This window comes from Lycium barbarum, chromosome 7, assembly GCF_019175385.1.
Source record: "Lycium barbarum isolate Lr01 chromosome 7, ASM1917538v2, whole genome shotgun sequence".
Lineage (NCBI taxonomy): Eukaryota > Viridiplantae > Streptophyta > Magnoliopsida > Solanales > Solanaceae > Lycium > Lycium barbarum.
This window is the reverse complement of record NC_083343.1, coordinates 55158697-55183507: the sequence shown is the minus strand read 5'-3', so window position 1 is coordinate 55183507 and position 24811 is coordinate 55158697. Positions and strand designations below refer to the sequence as shown.

General features: G+C 39.2%; 1 pseudogene; it reads left to right on the top strand.

The window, feature by feature from the left end:
* Positions 1 to 15521: 15521 nt before the first annotated feature.
* On the top strand, positions 15522 to 15639 carry LOC132604842 (5S ribosomal RNA; annotated as a pseudogene).
* Positions 15640 to 24811: the final 9172 nt, after the last annotated feature.

Here is a 24811-nt window from a genome sequence, read left to right as displayed (position 1 = left end):
ACAGGAAAGACTTCTCAGACCACCGCAGGTAGAGGCAGAGGCAGAGGTAGAGGGGGAGCATCTACTTCAGGTGCCGTTCAGCCCCGCGTATATGCTTTGGCTGGGCGACAGGATCTAGAGTCCTCCCCAGATGTTGTCACATGTACATTGATTATATTTTCCCGTGATGCATATGCTTTGATTGATCCGGGCTCTACTTTCTCTTATGTTACTCCATATGTCGCCGATCGTATTGGGGTTAAGCCGATCCAATCAAACCTTTTGAAGTGATCCGGTTGGTGATCTGGTTATCATCAAGTGAGAATTAGAGAAACGGATATTCCCAAGACTGCCTTCAGGACAAGAAATGGTCACTACGAGTTCCGAGTAATGTCGTTTGGGTTGACGAATGCCCCGGCGGTGTTTATGAATTTAATGAATAATGTGTTCAGACCATTCTTGGATCTCTTTGTCATAGTATATATCGATGATATTTTGGTATACTCTCGCACGGAGTCAGAACATGCAGATCATCTAAGAATTGTCCTTGGTGTTCTCCGAGCTCGGGAATTATATGCAAAGTTCGCAAAGTGTGAGTTTTGGCTGAATTCTGTAACATTCCTAGGCCACGTTATTTCCGATGATGGTATCCAAGTCGACAATCAGAAAATTGAAGCTGTGAAGACTTGGCCAAGGCCTACGACACCCATAGAAATTCGTAGTTTCCTGGGTTTGGCAGGTTACTATAGAAGATTCGTAGAGGGATTTTCTTCTATTTCAGCCCCACTGACGAAGATAACTCAGAAATCCGCTAGATTCCAATGAAATGATGCGTGTGAGCATAGTTTTCAGGATTTGAAAGACAGATTGACTTCAGCACCAGTGCTAACACTTCCAGAAGGGTCAGAAGGCTATGTTATATATTGCGACGCTTCTGGCAAGGTTATTGCATATGCCTCGAGACTAGGATGTGTATTAATGCAGCATGGCAAGGTTATTGCATATGCGTCGAGACAGTTGCGGAAACATGAACAGAATTATCCAACCCATGATCTTGAATTGGCCGCGGTTATTCATGCTTTAAAAATATGGAGGCATTATTTGTATGGTGTACATATTGATATCTATACATATCACAAGAGTCTTCAATACATTTTCAAGCAAAAGGAGTTGAATCTGCGTCAGAGGCGGTGGTTAGAACTGTTGAAAGACTATGATGTAAATATTCGGTGCCACCCGGGAAAAGCTAACGTAGTGGCTGATGCGCTTAGCCGTCGATCAATGGGTAGCTTATGTGAAGTCCCTTCAGAAAAGAAGGAAATGGTTCGTGAGCTGCAACAACTAGCTAATCTTGGAGAACGCACAATTGATTCGGGTAGCACAGCATTAGTAACCCCACAGTTTAATCCTTAAGTACAAAAGTAAAGGAACGATAGTACGAAGATTCCCAGTTAAGCCACTACTGAGACCTATCTCGTGAGAAGGAAAAGTATCCATTTGAAGTCTCCACAGAAGGGGTTCTCAGATATCAGGGCAGGCTATGCGTACTGGATGTGGCAAGATTGCACCAAAGAATTCTAGAGGAAGCTCACTACTCTCGGTATTCTATTCATCCCGGTGCAACCAAAATGTATCATGACCTCTAATCGATATATTGGTGGAATGGTATGAAGAGAGACATAGCAGAATTTGTAGCCCAATGTTCGAATTGCCAACAAGTAAAAGTGGAATATCAAAAGCCAGGAGGCTTATTGCAAGCAATAGAGATTCCTACATGGAAATGGGAAGAAATTAATATGGACTTTATTGTAGGATTACCTCGTTCCCGAGGCAAATATGATTCTATATGGGTTATCGTGGACAGAATCACAAAAGCAGCTCATTTCCTCCCTGTTAGAACCACATATTCAGCGGAACATTATGCTAGGTTGTACTTGAAGGAAATTGTGCGAATTCACGGAATTCCTTTGGCCATTATCACAGACAGAGGGGCACAGTTTACAGCTAAGTTTTGGAAGTCCTTCCAAGAAGGTTTGGGTACTCAGGTTAAGCTCAGCACGGCGTTTCATCCATAGTCTGACGGACAAGCTGAACGTACCATTCAGACCTTGGAAGATATGCTACGAGCATGTGTGCTGGACTTCAGTGGTAGTTGGGATGAGCATTTACCCCTTATTGGATTTGCCTATAACAACAGTTATCATTCCAGTATTGAAATGGCTCCATATGAAGCCTTGTATGGAAGGAAATGTAGATCTCCAATTGGATGATTTGAAACCGGAGAAGCACAATTAATAGGCCCCGACTTGATTCAACAAGCAGTCGAAAAGGTTAAGGTGATACGAGATCGGTTGTTGAGGGCCCAAAATCGTCAGAAGTCTTATGCGGACAACCGCCGACGAGACTTGGAATTTCAGGTAGATGATTGGGTATTTCTGAAGGTATCGCCGATGAAATGGCTGATGAGATTTGGCAAGAAAGGGAAGTTAAGCCCAAGATATATTGGACCTTATCGAATCATCCGTAAAGTGGGTCGAGTAGCCTATGAACTGGACTTACCTTCAGAACTCGAGTCAGTGCATCCATTCTTCCATGTTTCGATGCTCCGCAAGTGCATCGGAGATCCAATGAGAATCGTTCCGATTGATGATGTCCAAGTGACAGAAGGACTAACATATGAAGAAGTATCGGTTGCTATCTTAGACAGAAAGGTGCGAAGGCTTCGAAATAAAGAGGTCGCTTCAGTCAAGGTCTTATGGAGAAACAATAATCGGGAAGAAATGACTTCGGAAGCGGAGGAGAATATGCAAGCCAAATATCCGCATTTATTCCAACCCCAGGAGGAGACTCAAGATGAAACATCGACGAGATGAGGTACGTATGCTTTATTTTTATGCTTTTGGTCGTGTGTGGCCATAAATATGTTGATATTATGATATAGCCCTGTAAGGCGATGATATTATGGGTTGTTGTGACAGGTTGGTAGTGCCCAATTACAGGGGAAACTCTGGCGAAATATTCGTAGAATCCCGAGTGTTTAACATTCGAGGACGAATTTTCCAAAAGGGGGGAAGGATGTTACACCTCGAAAAATCCCCCTTACATGTACTGAGAATAGGAAAATGAAGGTCATGACATATACGGTGTTTTGATGAGTTAGGAATAGTGTTTGATAACCCCAAACGAGATTTCAAAACCATTCGAGATAAGGAAAGGAAATTGTTAAGGAAAGCGAGTCGTAAGTCGTATATCGAGTAGGAATAACGAGCAACGTGTTGGTGAGGGCATAATGGTGTCTTATAGACATGCAATGACATCCCTTAGATTGGTATTGAAGTATTAAACAAGTGTTAAGAAGGTTCCATAAGGATCGGAGATCGAACGGGACAACGACAACGAAAACGGAACCACTGGGCATTATACTGTCCAACCTACGGACAGTATAATTTATACTGGCCGTATAATTGGCCAATGAAGGGACCAGCTACTGGACCAATTGTACGCCCATACATACGGTCCGTATAAATAGTACGGACCGTATGTTGGTCCGTATAATGGGTCTCGGCCAGCTTTTAAATTAAGTGTAAGGGGTCATTCTTCATTTCACCCATTTCATTTCCCACCTCTTCTAACTCAAGAAGCCTCTATAACTTTCCCTACTCTTCAACCACAAGAGAAATCCAAGGGAAACTAAGATCAACAACACATAATCCATGAAATAAGGTGTATGAAAACTAAGTAGGGTTCATCTTCCTCAAAGAAAATCAAAGGAGGTGAAGAAGGGTTTTGATGCAAAGGTAGAAACTCAACTCAAGGATTGTTCAACCAACATCCAAGGTAAGTTTTATGATCATTTCATGATGTTTAAGGTATTGGAAGGCTTAGATACTTGAAATGTAGAAGAACATAGAAAGTGGGTCATTATTGAGTGAATAGTGGCATAATTGAATGATAGTGGAATTGAATTATGAAAGTTGAAGAATTGTGATTATGAATACGTTATAATGATGTGTATATCATGAAACAAGCATTAAATCCGTGAAAACACAAAGATGAGCTATAAGTAGAAATATGGGGAAAATTGGAGGAAAATGGTGGATTTTGCTAAATATGCATAAATGATGATTGTTGATTGTGATATGGTGAGTAGTATTGTGAATGTTGGGAGTTGATATAGAACATGGGAAAAGTAGTATAAACAAAGGAAGTTCTGCCCAATTTTTCCTAGAATTAACGATGCGTTCTTGTAGTCAATTTACTAATGTTAATTCGAATTCTCTCATGAAGGTAACGACGTGATACCGAAGGAGAACAAGTGAGCGATAGCTTAGTTAAACGACCAAGGTATGTGAGGCTAGTCCTTTCCTTCTAATGGCATGAATCCTATAGCGTAAACCCTTTATCCTATTCATGATTTTCCATTTTCCGAAAAGTTAAGAGCCTACATTCATAAATGTCTATATAAGATGAGAGATACGATGTGATGATGCTATATTGATAATGAGGTTATTTGTTGCCTACACTCACCTTATGTACTAGTTCCTTCAAGGTGAGGTAGAATGTCAATAATTGCTCCATAATGATATCGGGGGATCACGACCTTTCGTCACCCCGATAGAGTAGAAATGATATTGAGCTTCATGCATGTACTATGATAAGATAAGCATGTTTTGATAAGTATATGATAGTAAGCATTTTATGATGAGCATGACATGATTGCATCACACCAGGCCTAGTTGGCTGGGCAGTCACCGCCAAGGCGGGCAGCTATACGGATACACCATGACCTTTTGGCATGGGTAGACACCACTAGTAGGCGGTATGAGATGGTACCCCGGACGTGGGAGGCCTGGACGCGGGCTAATGTTATTGATTATCACAACGTTCCGACATGGACGGGCAGCTTACATATTATGCATATATGATATGATGATGAGTATGAGTAAGACAACATGCATTACTTTCCATATGATTGTTATTCAGATCCAGATGTTTCATATCGATATTCTCATTATATTATTGATGTCTTTCTTCATTGATTATGCCTCTCATACTCAGTACAATATTCGTACTGAAGTCCGTTTTCTTTGGACGCTGTGTTCATGCCCACAGGTAGACAAGGAGGCGAGCTTGGCCCAGATCCTCAGTAGCTATCAGCTGATAGAGAGCACTCCATTGTTCGGAGGTGCTTATGGTTATTCTTTTGGTACATATGTGTATTTTTGGGCATGACGGAGTCTTGTTCCGCCTATGTATATAGTATGTCAGTAGAGGCTCGTAGATACACAGTGTGGGTTATATGGTCTCACATGATGTTGATATATATATATATATATATATATATATATATATATATATATATATATATATGTTATTTTGATAGCCGAAAGGCAAATAAGTATAAAGCATTTATGTTTCTATAAAATATATGCTTTCTCACACTTCCATGAATAAAAATTGCAAAAGAGCATTAGATGAGTAAGATGAGTTGTAAAGTGAGCGGTGCTCGGTAGCTAGCTCCGGGTACCCGTCACGGCCCCTAGTTGGGTCGTGACACTTGGGCTCTCATGCATGCTTTATAAATATGTATGTATTTTAATAACACCGCGCCGCCCAATTGGCGGCCCGGCAGACACCCCATTGCAGTGGGCAGCTTACGCCTCCGATGTGGGAGGCCTGGACCCGGGCTAAGGATGATAACACCGTTCCTAGATGGTCGGGCAGCATAACACCCTACCTATATGGTCGGGCAGTTTACTTGTATTTATTTATAACGTCGTTTAAAAGAACTTAAAGCTACCATGCATGACATCCGCCCTAAGAGGCGATCAGATGTACAGGTTATTTCTTTATCCCACGTTATGTTTCATGTCTCTTATCATAATATTATTCATGCCTTACATACTCGGTACACTGTTTGTACTGACGTCCTTTCTTGTGGACGCTGCGTTCATGCCCGCAGGATCAGGTAGCCAGCCAGATTATCCAGACCAGCAGGATCTCCTCTCCGCCGCAGTCAGTGCACTCCATTGGTGCGGAGCTGCAGCCCTTTTGGTATTCTCTTTTGCTATGTAGATATGTGGGTATGACAGGGCCTTGTCCTGTCGTTTCTACAGTTTATATTCCATAGAGGTCTGTAGACAGTCGTATATAGTGAGAGCGTCATGTAGCCTTGTGGTCTCTTATTTTATGTACAGTACATGTAGTGTCCATGTCGGACTGCGTTGTTATCCTTTGTTCGTTATATACCCATATGGACTGTTTATGAGTTGTTAAGGCATGGTTTATTGCATAACTTTCACAGCAGACGCTATCGCTTTCCCTGTAGGTAGGAGCACTTGACGAGAGATGAAGAGATCGGCTTCAGATAGTGGGGGTGCCAGGATGGCCCCCAGGGTGGATTCGGGACCCCAGATTCCAGGACCGAGCAGGAGGAGTCCTAGCTATTCTATTGAGACAGACCCTTTCGAGGACCCCGAGACAATCCCCCCAGAGTTCCTGACTTCCATGGAGGAGGACCCGTCGGAAGATAGATATGAGACGGACCCGTCTGAGGGTTCATATGGGGCGCCGGTGGAGGAGGCTCCCGAGGTTGTACCAGAGTTGGCCCCTCTAGCTTCTCCTATGGTGGAGCATTATGTTAGGATAGCTACGCCTGTGAGTGTTACTGATTATTCTAGCCCTTTATCTTGGCCTTCGGTAAATCAGGAGTTGCCAGGATATTCATACCCCTCGGATTCGAATGGGGAAGATGAGGAGGACCAGACCAGTAGATGGCGAGAGGACACCGAGGAGGATACTTCACTTTATAGCCCTCCAGACCAAGAGCACGATAGGCCGGCTACAGGTATATGAGTTTTTTATTGGAATTTCTTATGTGTGTACAATTATTGCAAGATATCATAAATAATTGACAAATGGGGAATTTGAAAGGAACCGATAATTAAAGTACTTATAGGTAATTACGACTAAGATGTTTTTGGCCACCACTAGGAATTTTAAAATTAGGAATGGGAGACAGTCGTGTGTGCTCATTGATGGTTATTATTGGGAGTTCCGAATGCTAAACCACCATTCTCTCGGTCAGGAGAGTAAGGGACATTTACAATCCGGAGGGAGATGCATTACCGAATTTTTGTTGGGATTTGTTGGAACTCCAACTTGTTTTAGGTCATGTGACAAAGTGTAACACCTCGTATCTTGGAACTCATTTTAGACTTGTAACGTTAGAGTTTTAGAGAAAAAATTGAAAGTTTGTACGTATTACGAAAGTGGTTGACCATCCTTCTTCGGGCACCCATAACTCCTTGATTAGTTGATAACTTGAGAAAACTTAAAACATGAAAGTTGTAGCCCTTTGGAATAGATTTCCAAAGGTATCTTATGGAGCTCAATTGGAGCAGAGTTATGCCTATTTTACTATCACTGGTCGGAGAAGAATTTTCAGATTTTGGGTTACGTTTTTAGCCTTTTCCTACTCGAATTGGGACTCCTTATTTTATTATTTTATGAAGTAAAAACGTCCCTAACACTATTCTAAACCCTAAGAGACTATTCTTTTTCTCTCTACCTCCATCCCTAAAGAACCTAGACACTTCAATCTTGCAAGAAACTCATTCTTGCAATCAAGAAAAATCAAGAAACCTTCAAGAATTCGGTTTGGCAATCTAGTTTCCTAAGGTTTCCTCCAAGGTAAATATTTTAATCAAGAAACTTTGTATTCTACAAGATTTATAATTTATAAAGACTAGAATAAACCCATCTATCCCGTTACCCTATAAAAATCAAGAGTTGTAAAAAAGTTGGAGAAAACTATAGTATTTTTCTGTTGAGTTTCATTCCGACCAGCCATATTAATTTGGTGTTTCCCGATAATCTAACCGTTGGATCAAGCCCAAATTTTAACCGAGTGTTCATCACATATAATTATAAAGGCCGAACGATGGAGATTGGCTTGAGTGGTCCGGAGAAGTACCATTTGAGCCACAAACAGAAGCTATGAAAATCAGTGAAAATCCTCTCAAGGTTTCGAAATTCAAAGCTTTTGGAATTCTTCTTCAAAGATTCAGACTTTTCTTCAAGTTTTGGAGCTATTAAGGTATGTAGAGTTACTATCTATGTGTGGGAACATCATTGTTCTTCCCTACGCCTCATAATCCATAAATTATGATTCTCTGTGAAAACTAGGGTTTCTATACCATGCTCATGATAACCTTAGGTCTATGTCCATGATTATATTATGTATGAATTGTTATAGTTCCATCATTTAGTTCTTAATATTTCTTTATGATTATTAAGAATCTGTCTGTAATCTATGAATAACCCATATATCTCATTCCTTGGGTTCATGCATGCTAGTTTATGATATATTATGCTATTTTCAAGAAAAAACTATACATGTTTTAGAAGTTCATGCAAGCAAGTTATAATTCATGATATCCATGTACAAGCAAGTTATATTCATGAAAATCATGGGCAGCAAGTGCCACTTATTTTACATGTTCATGTTTTTTTGGGATTTGCTTAGTTAACCGAGAAGGCTCAGATAGCCTGAAACTACGTAGCCACCGTAGGATAAGGGTTGTCAGAAAGGAGGCAACACCTTCATTATGCAGTTTGGATCCTTACATGCTTATTATTACTTAAATCTAATATTCCTGGCAAGATATGAGTGTTCTGCTGGTAGGACGCAAGTACCAGATCATGTTGTCGGTTGTACTATACCACTCCCCATGTTACAAGCAGTTATATATACATGTATTTCCATTGATTTACTATTTTCAGACTTTATTTATATATGTTCATGCTCATGTTCATGTCCAGGTTTTCAGTTTCACTTCTTATCATGTTATTCCATGTCCCAAGTTATTTTCTTTCAGTTGCTTTCCATACCAGTACATTCAATGTGCTGACGTCCCCTTTCTATTGCCCGGGGGCTTGCATTTTACGATGTAGGTATTGATTGACAGGACAGCAGATTTGCTCGTTTGGACATTGCTCGTATGAGCTTTTGGTGAGCTTCATCTCATTCGGGGTTGTGTTTTTACTTCTATTTATGTCAGTTATACATTTAAGGTATACCGAGGGCCTTGTCCCGGTGAACAGTTTAGCAGACAGATTCGTGTCAGAGATTTCGTAGCTTAGTCAGTTGTCATGTTCAGTTGAGTTGGCGTTAATGGCTACATTACCATAATTCCGCATTCATGATATAATAATAATAATATTTTCAAACTTATGATTATTGAACTCCATGTTTTCACAATTCATGCATGTTTACTTTATATTCTGCATCAGTTCATGTCCCATGTAGACTCAGCAAGTCATGTGGTTCACTTGATCATATGCAGCAAGGCACCGAGTATCGTGTTACGCCAGGGCATGGTTCGGGGTGTGACAAAGCTTGGTATCAGAGCCTAGGTTCAAGTGTCTTAGGGAGTCTATGAAACCGTGTCCAGTGGGGTCACTTTTATATGTGTGTGCGCGCCACATATATAAATAGTTGACCACCAAGATATCTAGGATGGTCTCACTTCTTTCAACTCTAGATCGTGCAATAGAGCTATGTTATTAGAAATCAATTGAACTCGTGCATTGTTTCCCATTCTACCGAATACGCCTTGTCTCAACGGATGAGAGATATGTAAATCTAATCATTATCAATATGTTGCTTTCAGATGGAGTCATCAGGAATTATTCTAACTCGAGCCATGAAGCTTAGAGTAGTAAGTGACATTCTGTTTCTATCGAATTCTGGACGTATCGAATGCGTAAGCGATGAGAAGGAAATTTAAGACCAAGACTCACCAAATGGTCCTGGTGTGTTTGACAGACTGTAATACCATTTTTTTTGACAAGTTTTGGTATAGTAGTACATGTAGGATATTTACCTTACATAGTAAGTTTATTTGGGTTCTTTGACCATGGAGCTATAGTATAAGGATGACAGTTCAGATTTAAGACCCAACAAGGTAACATGTTATGAAGTTAACCACAAGCAGATGATATTAAATTTCTAGGGATAGTTTTATATTATTTAAGCTTAATCAAATCATACCTAGAGAGTACGACGTTAGTAAGTTACTACAAGAAGCAAATATTACTATGAGATAAAAAGATATGACAGTTCCCTCTTAGGGTTATGTTATTAAGTATTTTATCCCTAATGTGTATAGTATGGTATAATTTTGAAAGTGGGGGTTAGTTGTTCCAATTTCTTGTTTGAGACAGATGAAATTTCTCTAAGTGTGATCTATGTCTATAGTTCAGAAAGATAGTATACAATCCAAGAATAGAGTCAGATGAGGAGGAAAATTTAGAAATAACCTTATGTTTCACTTTAGTACTCAGAGAAGAATTAAAGAATATGATACTAGCAAGTGGTAACAGAAGCTTAGTAAGTAAGTTTGAATAGATACAGTGAATTAGAAATTTTCAGATGAGTTAGTAGAAGTATGATTTGAGTTACTTAGTCAAGTTAATACTAGTGAGTGGGCAACCGTCTAAATACACCGAAGGCGCGTTAGAACCCAAAGGGTTTAAGTTAAATTCAAGGTATAGACATGGGTGAAAGAATAAAACCATCTAAGCAGTAAGAGAGAAAGCTACAGAAGAAGAGCCTTTAAGAATTATCAGAAAAGAGTTTTCCCCAAGACTGACAAAGCCAGGTTATGCCAGTTATGTACATTAGAAACCCATTCATTTAAGTAATCCAATTTTCCCACTAAGTAAGACTTGCTTGAAGTAAGCTAAATAAATGAGTCATCAGTATTTTAGAGGAACTTAGCAGAACCACTAGATGACCACTTATCGCTAACTTAAGGGATCCATAGGCATTAGACGTCTGCTTTTGAACTAAGGGGGAGATAATATGATAAGGTGTCGATATAGATGTTGTGTTTCGTAAGTTATAGGCATCAGAGGATAATGTCAGAGGATCACAGTTTCATGTAGCTAAGATAAAGTGTGTGGAATTCGTCTTTTGTCATGTCGCTGAGATCAAGTTTTAGGGCGAATAAAAGGTTTAAGAGTGTAACGTTTCCAATTTCAAAATAATTCATGCACTATGTAGTGCCAATGCCCAAGCGTACTCTACACATGCATAACAAACCTATCTTATGCCCTTGTTAAAACTTTACATTCCATGTTTAAGATACAATAATTAAGACTCTATACGATAGTAAGCTAAGCAAGGGAATGTTCTTTCATGTTTCTCACATCAGGTTGTACTCATGTCCAAGGTTAAAGACCGCATTCATGTCTCACGTATCTATCGTGCTTTTATACCCATGACCACGTTCTAGCTTCTAAGTGCTTTCCGAATATGATGTTGATTTTGATAATGATTGAGGAGAAGGTAACACAATAGTTTAAAGACTAAGAATCATATGGAATGCCCACCTGGTCCTTGAACAAGGGAAAATGCCTTAGGTAAATGATTTATTTCAACTCCAAAGATATGGTACCTACGTTCTCACATACCCGTGCCCACGACCGACTTCTTTGAGCATCCACATATAGAAATAGCATAACAGTGGGGTTGGTAGGTAATGATAAGAGTAAGTCAAGATGGATATCCTACCGACGACTCTACGTAACTCATGCTTATGTTCCTCTGGCTACTGTTTTAAAGCAGCTCGTAGCTTGGCACAAAGGATGCCATTTTCTTTTTCGAAGTACCTATGCCCTGTTTAAGTTCAAGGTTACTTTCTACTTATACCTTAGGTGCTTGACGAACGAAGCATTCATGCCTATGATCCTTTACTTCATGAGTCTTATTTTTATAATGAGGGTGTCGACTTACAGTAATAAGAGTAAACTATGTTGAACCATGTCCCATTCTGTAAGTATAGCTAAGTTCCAAAAGTGATATCTTATCCATCCCTATGTCTCTATGTACTTAAGAGTGAAGCCTACAACTTATACTCCATTTAAGTCACACTTATGCCTTATTCACACTTCAATATTCATGACCTAATGTCCAAATGTCAGGGTATATAGCTTCGAAGTACTTATGTAAACGTCATGTCTCTCATGCCCCATTCCATGCTACTCATGTATTCATGTCTTATGCCATATTAGTCCCATTTCCATGTATACATGTTCCATGTTATGTTCTTCAGTTTAATGTACCCATGTCATGTCTATCTTCGAAGATGAAGTGTCTGATTCGTATGAATGATCCCTTTATCTCACTCCTTAATGATCCGCTTACAATAATAAGCAAGGTAAGCCAAGATATTCATATCTGTGTTTCAGAGCGAACAAGGTAAGGTTCGAAGTAAGGTATGTTCCAAGTTCATAGTGAGATCCCTTCAGGTATTCTATGGTACTTATTTCAAAAGTATTCTACTCAGATTTGATGTATCATGTCATGCCTACGCTATAGCTTTATGAATACCTATGTTAGAATCATATTCCTAGTATATGACTCAACTCTATCTCATTCGCACGGAGTTGCACTTACATTCAGAGCCTAAGTCGTACTCTTATCTCGTATGTCTATCGTGGTAACACATGAACATCTATGATCAAGTCTCTAAGTGTTCAGATCCTACCTGCGCTCAGTATTCAACCCTCATGTTCAACAATCATGTTTTTGACATTCAGATCTCATGTTGATGTCCATGTTTACACGTGTTTATATCTTATAAAAGTTTAGCACTCATGTTTTCATGACAGCCAGTCTTCATGTATTTATGTCCCATGTCATGCTCCTCATGTCCAAGTAATCATGTTATGTTCGTGCCTATTTTCCAGTACTCATGTCATTCATGCCTACAAATTCTTTTCCAAACCCTATGTATAGTAATCATGTAATCATTCAGCCAATAATCATGTGTTCAGGCCAGCTCAGTATTCATGGTAGCCACATTCAAGATTCAGTAATTAAGATTATGCCACATCATACGTATTAAGATACCCTGTGAGGTTTATGTTGATACTTTAGTTAGCTGACAGGCGTTTGAGAAATGCCATGAGAGTCCAAATTACGAAGGAAATCCTGCCATAATTTTCGTAAATTCTAGAGCTAGTAGTAACTCTTAATCATTATTATGAATCGAGGACAATGGTTTCATGATTCTAGTTCATGTAGGTGTTACTCAGTTTCATGTTCCCATGTACATGTTTATATGTAATGACGTATTCAGTTCTCATGATCCATGACCATGGTTTCATGTAATCATGTCAAACTCTTATGTTTCATGTCATTTTCATCACGTGCATGTATTCATGCCATGTCCAGTCCAATACTGAACCAAGAACCATCATTCGAGGACGAATGATCCCAAGGGGGAGATATTGTAACACCTCGTATCTTGGAACTCATGTTAGACTCGTAACGTTAGAGTTTTAGAGAAAATTTTGAAAGTTTGTACGTATTACGAAAGTGGTTGACCAGCCTACTTTGGGCATGCGTAACTCGTTGATTAGTTGATCATTTGAGAAAACTTAAAACATGAAAGTTGTAGACCTTTGGAATATATTTCCAAAGGTATCTTATGGAGCCCAAACGGAGCTCTGTACTAAGAGTTATGCCTATTTTACTATCACTGGTCAGAGCGGAATTTTCAGATTTTGGGTTACGTTTTTAGCCTTTTCCTACTCGAATTGGGACTCCTTATTTTATTATTGTATGAAGTAAAAACGTCCCTAACACTATTCTAAACCCTAAGAGACTATTCTTTTTCTCTCTACCTCCATCCCTAAAGAACCTAGACACTTCGATCTTGCAAGAAACTCATTCTTGCAATCAAGAAAAATCAAGAAACCTTCAAGAATTCGGTTTGGCAATCTAGTTTCCTAAGGTTTCCTCCAAGGTAAATATTTTAATCAAGAACCTTGGTATTTTACAAGATTTATCATTTATAAAGACTAGAATAAATCCATATATCCCGTTACCCTATAAAAATCAAGAGTTGTAAAAAAGTTGGAGCAAACTCCGGTATTTTTCTGTTGAGTTTCATTCCGACCAACCATATTAATTTGGTGTTTCCGATAATCTAACCGTTGGATCACGAGCAAATTTTAACCGAGTGTTCATAACATATAAGTCTAAAATATGAACGGTGAAGATTGGATTTAGAAGTCCGGAGAAGTACCCTTTGAGCCACAAACAGTAGCTACGAAAAAGAGTGAAAATCCTCTCAAGGTTTCTAAATTCAAAGCTTTTGGAATTCTTCTTCAAACATTCAGACTTTTCTTCAAGTTTTGGAGCTATTAAGGTATGTAGAGTTACTATCTATGTGTGGGAACATCATTGTTCTTCCCCACGCCTCATAATCCATAAATTATGATTCTCTGTGAAAACTAGGGTTTCTATACCATGCTCATGATAACCCTCGGTCTATGTCCATGATTATATTATGTATGAATTGTTATAGTTCCATCATTTAGTTCTTAATATTTCTTTATGATTATTAAGAATCTGTCTGTAATCTATGAAAAACCCATATATCTCATTCCTTGGGTTCATGCATGCTAGTTTATGATATATTATGCTATTTTCAAGAAAAAACTATACATGTTTTAGAAGTTCATGCAAGCAAGCTATAATTCATGATATCCATGTACAAGCAAGTTATATTCATGAAAATCATGGGCAGCAAGTGCCACTTATTTTACATGTTCATGTTTTTTTGGGATTTGCTTAGTTAACCGAGAAGGCTCGGATAGCCTGAAACTACGTAGCCACCGTAGGATAAGGGTTGTCAGCAAGGAGGCAACACCTTCATTATGCAGTTTGGATCCTTACATGCTTATTATTACTTAAATCTCATATTCCTGGCAAGATATGAGTGTTCTGCTGGTAGGACGCAAGTACCAGATCATGTTGTCGGTTATGCTATATCACTCCCCATGTTACAAGCAGTTATATATACATGTATTTCCATTGATTTACTGTTTTCAGACTTTATTTATACGTGTTCATGCTCATGTTCATGTCGAGGTTTTCAGTTTCACTTCTTATCATGTTATTCCATGTCCCATGTTATTTTTTTTAAGTTGCTTTGCATACCAGTACATTCAATGTGCTGACGTCCCCTTTCTATTGCTCGGGGGGCCTGCATTTCACGATGCAGGTATTGATTGACAGGACAGCAGATTTGCTCATTAGGACATTACTCGTATCAGCTTTTGGTAAGCCCCATCTCATTCGGGGTTGTGTCTTTACTTCTATTTATGTCAGTTATACATTTAAGGTATGCCGAGGGCTTTGTCCCGGTGAACAGTTTAGCAGACAGATTTGTGTCAGAGGTTTCATAGACTAGTTAGTTGTCATGTTCAGTTGAGTTGGCCTTAATGGCTACATTACCATAATTCCGCATTCATGATATAATAATAATAATATTTTCAGACTTATGATTATTGAACTCCATGTTTTCACAATTCATGCATGTTTACTTTATATTCCGCATCAGTTCATGTCCCATGTAGACTCAGCAAGTCATGTGGTTCGCTTGGTCACATGCAGCAAGGCACCGAGTGCCGTGTTACGCCCAGGCCATGGTTCGGGGCGTGACACAAAGGCCACGCAGCAGGATGGATGCGGTCATACCAGCACTAACGCATCGGATCCCATCAGAACTCCGAAGTTAATCGTGCTTGTGCGAGAGTAGTACTAGGATAGGTGACCCCCTGGGGAAGTGTGCTAAGAAGTCTTACAGATTAAGACAGAAGAGAAGGATGAAGAACTAGAATAGATTGAGGGAAATTAGAATGTGTGAAACTCACGGTTGGAAATTCTATATGATTGCAAAAAATAAGGCGAATTGGCTGGGCAAAGAGAAAGAAGATGTGTTACAGCTACAGAATTAGGATGAGTTTAAATAGTATTAGGGATACTTGGTAAGAAAAGTGTTAGTAGAGGTATATACGATATTTTATGTGTGGTTACGTTAACCAGTATACGTGCCCCAGTAATTGACGTTGCGATATGTTAAAGGTACTGATTGAACAGGGTATTGAAGTTCAAGTAGCAAGTGCTACAGGGCAAGTTGACATTATTTTCTCTTAAAGGTTAGAATTGGATAAGCCTGATGCAATAACACCAGGGAAAAGAAGAAAGTGAGTATACAAGAGTAAGAAGATTAGGATGCCCTGAGAAAAGGAAAAGTGTAAGTAACAGAAGTATGTTGCTAACGAGGGTCAAGTAAGGCTTCCGAGAGAAAGAGTTTAGGATGGCGGTAAAGGTAAAGGACCATTTGGACGAATTTCAAAAGTAAGAATATAGAAAAGATAGAGTATGGTAGTGTGGAACGAAAAAATGAATGTATAGGACCCAAAAGCAGATTTCGATAAGTAGGAAAGAATAAGCTGGATTTTTCGAAGATGCTAAAGAGTTTCTGACTTTTGAAGGGCATCCGAAGAGGTGAATGCATAGTCAAATAACACGCCACAATTTCCTTGAAACGGAGCAGCCCTTCCAAAAAGATAACTTAGAGATAGAACGGATTTGTACTTCTGAAAGGATATTCTACGAATTCCAGGGCCAATGTTATAAAATGGCAAGTGGAAAAGAGCATTTAGGAGTAAAGGAACTAAAAACCCTTGAGGACTAAAGTAAGAAGGGTACACTAATAGATTGGCTGATGAAAGTCAAGCAATCACCAAGGACAAGAGAAAGGATAATAAGTTAACAAAGTTGACCAGGAAGCAATATATCAGTGACATGGGATAAGAACCGCCATAAAGAGTATAGAGGTCCGGTCATAAAGAAAATAAGGATATATGGGAGATATTTATAAATATGAACTAGCCGTAGTGGAAAAAAGAAAGATGAAGGCTTGACCAAAAGAAAAAAGTAAAGAGTGTACTTGGTAAGGATTTCATGATAAAACCAAGAAGTGGCAGAACACTGAAAGAACTATGGTGCAGAACTGTGATGCAGATAAGTGGTTAAGGAGAATTATGGGACAAATGAGCTAAGAAAATGAAAGGACGAGTCGTGGGAATGAATGGTGTGGAATATTAACTTTTAACGGTATAATATAGACGTAAATCGGAATTGAGAACCCACAGCAAGAAGATGGTCGTGGAAAAAGACTAGGATTGAAGGAGCGAGGTATAATCGGACACTCTATAAAGGGGCTTAATGAATTTCGATGTCCCCATTAATCCATTAGTCCAAGGAATTACAAGTCATAAAAGGTAGAAGTGGAAAGATAATAAAGGAGGCACTTGTTTTGGATCGGATATGTATGAGCATTTGATTTGATACTAGACTTCAACTAGCAGAAAGGAATGTAAGTCAAACCATACGATGAAGGAATCTCGGCATTATAAAGAACCGAGAAGTGGGAGGATCGTTAAGGTAGACCAGGTGATTGTCAATGATGAGTAATATTCAAAGGCTACTGATATATAAGAATATTCTTAAAGGGGGGGGGGGGGGGGGGGAGGAGAGCAGACTTAGTCTTGAAATGAATTACGACATTCCTAAAATTCCAAAAAATGAAGCGTATTAGTGCAAAGAAGCCAAAGTTTGAGATATACTAATATGTCGAGAATGTATCAATGGAATAGGTATGGGAAAGAAAGTATGATAGGAAAGCAAGGGGATTAACAAGTCGGAAAGAAAATGATTCCCATTGATGTGAGATATGATGTTTCTAGACTGTGGTTCGAATTGCTCGTACCGGATATATTTGGACCGCATCTAACTACGCAGTGACATATTTGGAAGATTAATAAAGAGAATAAGACAAATTTGCAAGCCATACAGAAAAATAAATCAAAATGAATATAAAGGACAATTGGGTTACAGCGAAAGGGAATCTTAGTGCCAAAAGAAATGAAGGTCTTAACAAAAAGCATAATGATGGGCAGTTCGGCAGTCCCCGAGGAGGAGGGAGGCAGTGTGCTTATGAATAGAAGGACAGCAGTACCGTCAGGGATTAGAGAGTATCTCACGAGTTGCCAGTGATGCTGAATGTAATGGCATGTGATATAAAGCTATACGAACAATCGCCGCAATGAAATGGCCAACAAGAATGATGTAAGGGCAGCAATGGAAAGTCAACGAAGAATAAAATCTAATTAAGTGACCACTGGTATAAGGGGATCAAGAATTTGAGGAGAAGAAATTAAAGGAAAGGTTTTAATATGAGTTTGAAGATATTTTGAGTTATGAATTAGTTGAACTATGAGTATTAGCTTATCATAAATGTTACCCTACAAGGAAATATTATGAGTATACATATTTAAGAGGTTGTGTTGAGGACATAATTATAGTTGATTTTGGAAAAGAATTTGAATAGATAGTTTGAGGTAAGTAACCATTAAGAGTAGGGATTCATTGGCAATAAAATGCTATTGTGGAAGGAATTATGATGAAATTGTAAAGAATCAAGGGGTCCGATCAATGAACTACAAAGTGATGATGGGGTGCGTATGCAAGATCAACGAATATGAGAAGGGATAGCCTAAACTAGCACCAAGGAAGCAAGCAAAGGAAGGTGTCATGGCTGAATAAGAGAATTTCCTATCAGCAAGTAAAAAGAGGTACTTACAAGTCAACAGGTAGTTGTAGGAGTTGCGGGTCAAAACTACCTTAATGGAAGGAGAATGATAGCTCGGTATTAGTTGATTCCTGATTGCTTGCATAAGAACAGAAGGCTATAGAAGCTATGGAAGAGTTCAATAAAGAGCTAAGAGAGAACGAGAAAAGGCCGACCAACTTATATCTTAAAGATAAGGCGATCAGAGTCTAAGAGAAGGGCAATCACTTCAAGAAATCAATGAAAATGTCGTGGATTTGCAATTACAACACTCGAGGACGTATGTTTTTAAAGGGGGGAGAATGTTACACCCCGTAGTTTGTATGTCGAGATTCGAGCTACCTTTCAAGAGGCATATGAGATTTTTTGCGTTTATCCTATGGGTATGAAGGTTTAGTTCATATAATAAACTATGGGAAGATTGGAGTGCAAGTGAATCAAGGGGAGCCAATCTTGTTGGACTTCGGAGAAAATAGGAGGGGCAATTTTGACCCTACTTGAGGAGAGGATATCTTTAAGTAGACAAGGATTTTTTAGGCAAAGCAAAAGCCTAAAGTGAAGTTCACGAAGTCTAGTTTAAAACGCAATAAACCGCTCATGGATACGGTATCGGAGTAGGGAGATATGGACGTTATAAACTGGGCTGGCAGGCTAGGAAAATGCTCTGCCCAAACTCGCAGAAGGGGTGACAGACTACCCAGCGCCAACATGCTGAGAAATTTTTAGGTCAGTGCAACCCGAGCCTATAACGTTATAAAAAGGGGTTACCCCCTTATTCTTACTTCCAAACCTCTCCAAACATTTGGAAACCTCCACCAACTTCCACACACCAAAATTTTCAGGCAAATCAAGTATAATACCCAAATTCTAGTCCAGGCAACATATAGTTACGATTATAAAATTGTATAGCGACGAGTTCTGGCTTAAGTTCAAGGTAGAAAGTGAAGATATTGCAGTACTAGAGGGAGTAAGGTATGAATCTCTCCTTATTAATAATAGTTTTGATTTATTTACGGAGGTAAAACTATTAAACAGTTATACTTGAGTTAGTTAGTTGAGGAAGCTGAAAAACATCGTGTGGGGTGCTTTATGACGTATATTGGTGTTAGTAACATTGTTTTTGGTATTGGTATTGTTGTTGTGGTTGTTGGTTATTGAATTATGATTTCGGGCTAGACATATAAACATGGGAGATGCTGCCCGAATTTCGGCAGATTCTAAAAGAGTTTGATTTAAAGACTTGAGATAGGCATATGACGATGAGTATAATGGTAGTATAATTTCTCTTGAGTGTAGATTACAAGTTCAGGAGAATAAGTGTTAAGTAGTAGAAGATTAATCAGGTATGTTAAGGCTAGTCCCTTTTCTTTCCAAAGGCATGACTCTTTTCTTGTGTATTCATATATGTTTTCCATAATGTCCTTATCCTCAAAAGCTACAGATTCATGATTCCAAGAGTTTCTTATGACGTTAAGGATGAGTATGCTTTATGTGAATAATGATGATGATGATGACTCTATTTCTAGAAGTTCCAAAGCTATGATTTTAATGCTATTATAAGACTAACGAGTTTATTTCATGATTTTCTTGAATTGCTCATTGTTGTTGATCTCACCTTAGGAATTGTTCCTTCGACGTAAGATATAACGATGATGATTATTTCATAATATAAATCGGAGATTACCGACCTTACGTCACTCCGATAGAGTTGTAGCTTTCACTTGGGATCTTATGCATGCTTTATAACTATGTATGTATTTTAATAACACTGCGCCGCCCAATAGGCGGCTAGGAAGATACCCTACTGCAGTGGGCAGCTAACACCTCAGACGTGGGAGACCTCGACGCGGGCTAATGATGATAACACCGAGCCTAAATGGCCAGGCAGCATAACACCGTACCTATATGGTCGGGTAGTTTACTTGTATGTATTTATAATGTTGTTTAAAAGAAGTTAAAGCTAGCATGTATGACATCCGCCCTAAGAGTCGATCGGATGTACATGTTATTTCTTTATCCCACGTTATGTTTCATGTCTCTTATTATAATATTATTCATGCCATACATACTCGGTACACTGTTCGTACTGATGTCCTTTCTTGTGGACGCTGCGTTCATGCCCGCAGGATCAGGTAGCCAGCCAGACGATCTAGACCAGTAGGATCTCCTCTCCGCCGCAGTCAGTGCGCTCCATTGGTCTGGAGCTGCAACCCTTTTGATATGCTATTTTGCTATGTAGATATGTGGGTATGACAGGGCCTTATCCTGTCTTTTCTACAGTTTATATTCCATAGAGGTCTATAGACAGTCGTATATAGTGGGAGCATCATGTAGCCTTGTGGTCTCTTATTTTATGTACAGTATATGTAGTGGCCATGTCAGACTGCGTTATTATTCTTTGTTCGTATGCATATATATATATATATATATGTGTGTGTGTGTGTGTGTGTGTGGACTATTTATGAGTTGTTAAGGTAGGGTTTATTGCAAAACTTCACAGCAAACGCTATCGCTCAGATATGAGTTAGAAATGGGCCACCAGGTTATTCAGCACGTGGCAAGTATGGGTTTAGGTGTGCTTGATCGGTAGTGACCGGGCACTCATCACGGCCCATTGGTTGGGTCGTGACATATAAGTCTCACACAATCAACGATTTCGGAATTGAACCTCGGACGTCGGCCTTCTTACATCACTAAAGTAAAGGAGTTTATCAAATATCACTTCCACACAATCAACGATTCCGGAGTCGATATTCGGACATCGGCCTTTTCACAGTCACTCAAGTAAAGAGTTTATTGAAATATCAGTTTGCTCAATCACCGATACCGGATCATCACCGGATATCGACCATGCATCATGAATGTGTGAGAATGTGTGCAATGCGTATATCAATTATCTATATCCAAGTTCAATATCGCAAGTACCAACAACGGGGTACGCCAACAATGTATCATATCACAATACCAACAGTGGTATGCCAACAGTATATCAATATCACAAATACCAACAGTATATCAACTTCACAAGTACCGACAAAGGGGTACACCAACAATATATCGATAACACAAGTACTAACAACTGGTACGCCAACAATGCAGCATAGTTCAAATACCAACAACTTTATATCAATCCTATCTCAGTCAAGACAATAACACAGATTCCGATATCTACCAACTACTCATGGAATCAACTATCAAAATAGAACAATCAAACATACATAACGGGGTGGCTAGTCACAACACACAACAGGGCCCACCCTAAGGCAATATCCAACCCAGCTTCATACCTGAAGGTTCACATGCTATCTCCGACATCATAATCTAAATATGTGTTTCGCTATACGAAGTCTCACCAAAGGTATGCCATAACCTACCTAGAATGCCGAACCGCAACACCAACAACTCACTTCTTTGCCTTGCCCTTCCGCTGAAGCTCAGAACCAAAGTAGTCTAAGCATAATTGAATTCTATATTAGAAATCATGAAGAATGATACTAATATTGATATGATTTCAATTAGGTCAATTCTAACCCTAGAAATTGGGGAAACGGGCCCACAAGGGCAAAACAGGAAATTCGAGGGCAAAACCAAATTAAGCACTAAGTAATCATAACTCAACCACCAATTGTTGATTTAGCCCAAGGATTAGCCTAATTTCTGATTTCAAGCAAAACCCCCAAATTGGGTATAAACCCTAAATCTCCAAATCCGAAATTCAACGTTAAAAGTGGAAGATACATGATTAATAAGCTTAGATTCATCAAATTTTAGCATAACCATAATCAATTTATCATACATGATCCTAAGGGAAAATTCATTAAAACCCTCCTTCAAATTCCATCTCTAAGGGATTGTTAAAGGGAAGGGGGAAATCTAAGATGATTGTGATTAAAGAAGAGTAAAGGATTAGGCAACGTTTACCTCCAAGAATTTCTCCAACTTATCTCCAAGAACAGTTTCCTCAAGCTCAAAAGTTAATATGGGAAATAATGAGGGTCTAAGACTTATTTAAGATACATTTAATGAAAAATAACTGCCCGTCACCGCCATGGTAGTAGGGATGTCGCTACGGCGGCGCCGCTGCGGCGGCAAGGAGACTGCCACAGCGGTATGGCCAACAATATACATGGTCGCCCCAGTGGCTAACACACCGCAACAGCAGGCCGCTGGGGCGGTACTGGTGCCGCCATTGCGGGCACCAGACACCAGAATCCTTCATTGTTTTCTAAGTCTTCAATCGAAATCCCGGGTTATTCCCGAGGCCATCTGCTCACAAACGACCCACATAGACCCATACAAAAATACGCTACGAAAGCGCTCGTGGTCTCGAAATTTCCAATGACGGCCTCGTCGACCGAGTCAACCCCCGATGCCTTAATTCCAAATTCCCATTCCAAGTCCCGAAATGCATCCAAGTGCATTAGGAACCGAACCAAATACACATACAAGTTCTAAACGACCATCCGGATCTCTCAAAATCGAAGATATTTCGAAAAAGGTTTGTTTCCCCAAAAGTCAACTTTGGGTCAACCATTTTTCACTTTAAGCCTATATTTTCACAAACGTTGCCCGAATCCTGTCTAGACACCTCGGGAAGAGTGTCAACGGTCCCTTCGGCTCACAAGTGTGCTAATCAATGCTCGAGAATGGGCGAAGATGTCGAAAGTACTATAACGACCAACCAGGTCGTTACAGGAGTCTAGAAAGGGTGGTTACCCCTTGAAATTAACAATGTAGAAGTCAAACTAAATTAAATAAGGTGCAATTTTCTAGGTGCCTAGAAGACTACCAATTGTTTGTACCAAGGTGCATTGAAGACTACCAACACTTGTTCCAAGGAGCATAGAAGACCGCCAACGCTTTATTCAATAAAACATTAAATGTGATCAACATAGCATTAAATAATCTTCTAGAAACACTAGTTTTGGGCTGCTAGATTTTCTCCTTTTGGGGCTGATTTGGGCCTCATTCCATCTCATCTTTGACTTAATTAGGACCTCCAAATAGATGTATGACTTGAGCAAAATATCTTGATTGGCCTGGAACTCTCCATCTATCAGAAGACACTTTTCCATTACTAATTGAAGCCTATTAACATGTCTTGGAATTCTCTGGCCTCTGTGAAGGCTTAGCTCCATTGCAGACCAGAGAATTCCAAGGCGCTTTAATAGTATTCAATTTATAATGAAAAAAATTCTTTTGATGGAAAAAGATCCCCAACCCAATCATGATATTTTGCTCAAGTCATACATCTATTTGGAGGTCCAAATGAAAGTCCAATATGAGATGGAATGAGGCCCAAATCAGCCCCAAAAGGAGAAAATTCAGCAACCCAAAACTAGTGTTTTTAGAAGATTATTTGATGATATGTTGACCACATTCAATGCACCATGGAACAAAGAATTGGTAGTCTTCTATGCACCTAGGAAATTGCATCTCATTTAATTTAGTTTGACTACTGCATTGTTAATTTCAAGGGGAATTGAAGACCACCAACACTTGTTCCAAGATGCATAGAAGACCACTTACACTTTGTTCAATAAAGTATTAAATGTGTTCAACATAGCATTAAATAATCTTCTAGAAACACTAGTTTTGGGCTGCTGGATTTTCTCCTTTTGGGTCTCATTCCATCTCATCTTGGACTTTAATTTGGACCTCTAAATAGATGTATGATTTGAGCAAAAACTCTTGATCAGGACGGAGCTCTTCTTCCATCAGAAGACACTTTTTCATTACTAATTGAAGCCTATTAAAGTGACTTGGAGTTCTCTGGTCTGCAATGGAGTTAAGCCTTCACGGATGCTATCATTCTGCCCCTCTTAAAGAAGATTCGCCTCGAATCTTGGTGATATACCTTATTTGCTCCTTAATTTAGCATTTGATCCTTCATGGTTGCTATCATTTTTCCCCTCTTAAAGATGATTCGTCCTCGGATCTCGACATTGACCTGAAACATACATGATAATCACAATAAGTAGAAAAACACAATAACCACTTGGTAAGAATAACACAAGGTAGTGACCATACAATACATTTAACCCACTTGGTTTTTTATGCACAAACACTGATTTTAATTATCCAAGTATAACATCAGTCAACAGGAAAACATAATCACCAACACAAGCACTAAAAACATAATTCATAAGCTCTTTAAACTGTAGAGGGTCATTAGCTAGACCAAAAGTGTATGAATACCAGCAAAACATATCGTATTTGCTCTTGCCAAATAACTTATTAGACATACCAAAATCAACTTATGGATCAAAAGTAATTTCCTCAAGAAGTGGCATTGGATTAACCTGCAAAAAAAGATCTAGGAAACAAGAAAAAGA